Below are 4,424 nucleotides of genomic sequence, written 5' to 3'. Positions count from 1 at the left end.
CTTTACAGGTAATGAATGGTGATTTAAAAGGTTTTTCTTTAAATCTCTTTAGCTTGTATAAATTTCAATGAACAACCACATATCTTGGATATAAAATGTCATTCTCTTTCTCAAAGGTATAAGAAAATGTAGATATTTTCTAATAATATGGGCAGAAGATGCCATTCTTGCGTTATAAAAGACCACCATCGCAGGTGAAATAAAAACATTGTGAAGTAACACTGGCACATTTTATGAAGTGACCCGGCTTTTAAACGAGTATGTACTGATTCCCCACTCCTCTCATTTCCAAAAGAGCCTACTCACTGAAGGATACACTCCCAATACCCACCGTCTGGCTTCCACAGGTGGGGCCACTGCACTCACTGCTCCAACTCATCTGACACTAAACACTTCTGTCACCCACGCACTAGCAAAATATGTATCATCAACTCTTTCATAAACTGCAGTAGCTACTGTGTTTACCTACTAAAATGCCTGTGTGGGATAGTCTGAGGATCAGACCAAACGCCCCACACATATCATTGAACATAAAGCAGCCATTTGCAACCTCAGCATGGACTATGCAATAACAATACACTACATACAAGCAAACCATTGTTCTGCTGCATCACACTGGGGCATTGAAAAAATCTCTCCCAGAGAGGGAGACATTGTTAATATACTACTGAATCATTTACACACTCAACATGAGCCTCATGTTTTTTTGTTGTGTTGTTCGAGTCAGTTGTTCTCTTTGTCATTTCAACCATACACAACGTACACAGTGAGATGAAATGTTGATTTTCTAGGACCGTGATGCTACGGAAGACAATTGAGGATTAAAAAATTAAGAAATAAGAATTAAGAGGAAGGAATAAGCGATTCAATTCAGTGAAAAGAAGGTGGTTATAGATAGTTAAATTATTAAACAAAGCTAAGTGGATTGAAAAACAAACCGGTAACAACATTTTAAAGTGACTAAAATAGCTTAAGTGGCAACGTTAAAGTGACATTTAAATGGGCAGATGTCATTTTTTTAAACACAGACCATCATCAACTGATGTAGTCTACATATGTACCGGTACTTATGAAGTGCAGCCAGTAAATGTATGTAGTACATGCATTATACATGATGGCTGACGGCTTGGGGGAAGAAGCTATTACTCAATCTAGTAATGGAGGCTTGGATGCTTTGGTAGCTTTTTCCAGAAGGCAAGAGAGTGAAGAGTTTGTGGGTGGGGTCAGCAACAATCCTGTTGGCTCTGCTGAGACAGTGTGATTGGTAAATGTCCTATGATCTTTTTAGCAGTTCTAACTATCCTTTGTAAGGTCTTGCGATCTGAGGTGGTGAAGTTTCCAAACCGGGAAGTGATAAAGCTGCTCAGGATGCTCTCTACATACCCTCTGAAAAATGTGTTGAGGATGTGGGGTGTACCTTCTTTAGCCTACGAAGGAAGCATAGGCGCTGCTGGGCCTTTGTGATGATGGTGCTGGTATTGAGCACAGACTGTAAATATTAAGGTGTTTAGCAACCAGGTGAGGTCGTCTGCAAGGTGGACACCTAGGAATGTGATACTCCTCACAATCTCCACGTAGCACCCATCGATGTTCATTTTGGAGTGGTCTCCTTTGTTTCCTCCTGATGTCAACAAACATCATCATTTTCCCCATTCAGAGATAGTTTGCTGAGTTTGCAGTAGGTTGCACCTACTATTTGACCCCTTTTCTGTATGCTGAATCTTTGTTCTTACTGATGAGACTCACCAGGGTTGTGTCATCAGCGAACTTTATAATGTGGTTTGTGCTGTGGAGTGCAGCACAGTTGTGAGTCAGCAGGGTGAAGAGTAACGGGCTGAGCACACAGCCCTGAGGGGCACCGGTGTTCAGACTGGTTGTGGTTTATTTTGTCTTCGGTTTTGTTTCTATGTAAGAATAATTGACGTCTTCTAAACAATGTACATATTGCAAATATTATCACACTTGGGCTGTGATGTTATATAAGTGGGTTACACATGAGTCACACTTTCATCAACCAATGAGTGATGACTGTATCTGTACTGTTTGAATTGGAGAAAGATGAAGTGCGTTGAAACGTCAGTTTTTTGCACCAAAATAATTTGCCCTAATCAATCAATCAGTATTTGAATAGGGCCAATTCTTGACAAATGTTATCTCAAATGTAATCAAAGAACCTACTAACTTAAATAATTTGTGTGCCCCAGTAGCCTACATACTTTGGATTCTGCCATTGAATTATAATCCAAGGTCCTTCTCTGAGAGCAGAGACCTCCATTCGCCGAGATTTTTCTTCTACTTTATTGTCTAATATTGACAGAAGTTTGAATAAAGCTATATTCTCACACAGAATAGGACACATTTGACTCATCCTGCTAACTGCAGACGAAAACATTTAAAATTGGCGACTGTACACTGTCAGAGGTTTAGCAATGAAGCTACGTATGATTTTACTGAACATTATCCACTTAGTATAGGTAGGGTTAATACAAATAGCCTATAGATAAACTGATAATATGAGGCATACATCTACTGTGGACGAAAAGAGCTATTCCTTGCCCTGTTTTCATACATGTAAAATGAGACTTGCATGGTTTTCTAATTATGGAAAAAGATTTCTAGAACATCTGGGGAATTTGGTTAGAATACAAAATAACCAGATCACCAAAGTTATTTCTCCTCTGGGACTGTTGTGCCACATTTAAGTCAACTTTCTTTGACAGTATTGAAAACTGGCTTGATAACGTATTATTAATTCCAAGGTGTCGCTAAACCTCGAACCTCTTCACTGAACGTGTGTTAGGAACAAATTATAGCAATAGTTTCTTGTGAAAGATCATCTGAAAAGTGGACTGGAAATGATGTTTCACTGGAATCTGGAGAAAGATTTCAAATTATCTTTGCTCAGTGTAACCAACATACATTTATGTATTGAGTAACATGCTCGTTTTCTTTGGTACTCCAGAGTGAAGTCTGATGCTTCTGCACTCTTCTGTCATTTTCAGTGCAGTGTTAAACTTTGTTTTTCTGTGTTGTTCCTACATTTAGGCTGCTGAAAGAAAAGAGCAGATAGCCTAAGCTTCTTATTCCACTTCCTAATCTCCAAAAGCTCCAAAAAGCTTCATTTGCATGTTAAAATTGATATTTTGTTTGCCTATACTGTTGATATATATGCATGCAATATCTATAAGTCAACTGTAGGTCACCTTTTCAGACATTCACATGTTAAAAGAAGCCACAACGTCCAGGACCTCAAGCTTTCAAAAACATAAACTTGTCGTTTTATTTATTGGATAAAAAACATAATTTACAATTGCAGGGGCCTCTCTGTAACTTGTTTTATAGGCTACATCGAGAATTTAAGGTAAATAACCCTGAAGTTATTTACCTTTCAATTGTTCATGTTTAAAACTAGGCCTACAAATCAGCGTTTCCTCTTAATACATTTAATACAAATGTGTTAGTCCTTTCTTAATCAACAGTAGGCTACTTTGGTGGCAGCTTTGGTTTCCTCGTCAGGAGGTGCTCTGGAGAAAAATTTCCTTTTTGTTGAGTTTTAAGTCTGAGGAAAGGCATGTGCTGAAAAAAATCAATCAATCAATCAATCAATCAATCAATCAATCAATCAATCAATCAATCAATAAATCCTTCAAACGGGAGCTTCTTTGTGTGCAGCTCTTATTTGCTTCTCTTTACCTGTTTTTGGTCGGGGGTTGGGCTGAAACAGAATAGATCCCATGGGGTAAAAAAAACTAGGCATACGTGTTGGTGGAAAATTGCCCGGGATAAATAAAAAGACAACATTTTGAGATTTCCAATGTTTTAGTGCAGGGGTGGGCAACTGGCGGCCCGGGGGCGACATGCGGCCCCCATCATCCCTCAACGTGGCCCTCAAAACTAGCCAATTTTTACACATCAGTTAATTGGAATCATGATGACGAAAACATGACAAAATGTGCCAGGAAATCATGAAAAAAAGAAACATGTCCATTATAATAACTGATCACTGGTATATGTTGACTTAAGTTTGAGACATAATTGATTGGAATCGTTTTTTGTATCCTACTATTTGGCCCCCTGGCAGTGAGAATTAAATTAATGTGGCCCTTGCTGTCACCAAAGTTGCCCATCCCTGTTTTAGTGGATCAAATGGGATAAGAGGGGGCCTCAATTGATGGAAATGGAGACACACACACACACACACACACACACACACACACACACACACACACACACACACACACACACACACACACACACCATGGAGCGCATTTGGTGGTTGGGTGGGTTACAAATGTTGCATTTAGAATCTAAAATACATTGAATACTGCGTTAATACAAATAAGATGCAACACTGGTTTTCGGCCACAGTGTCAGAAAGTGGCAGCAAAGCTAAAAAAAAAAAAAAAAAAAGTTGGCGCGTCATC

This window comes from Labrus bergylta, chromosome 13 (assembly GCF_963930695.1).
Source record: "Labrus bergylta chromosome 13, fLabBer1.1, whole genome shotgun sequence".
Taxonomy (NCBI): Eukaryota; Metazoa; Chordata; class Actinopteri; order Labriformes; family Labridae; genus Labrus; species Labrus bergylta.
The sequence above is the reverse complement of the archived record's forward strand: the minus strand, read 5'-3'. Positions refer to the sequence as shown.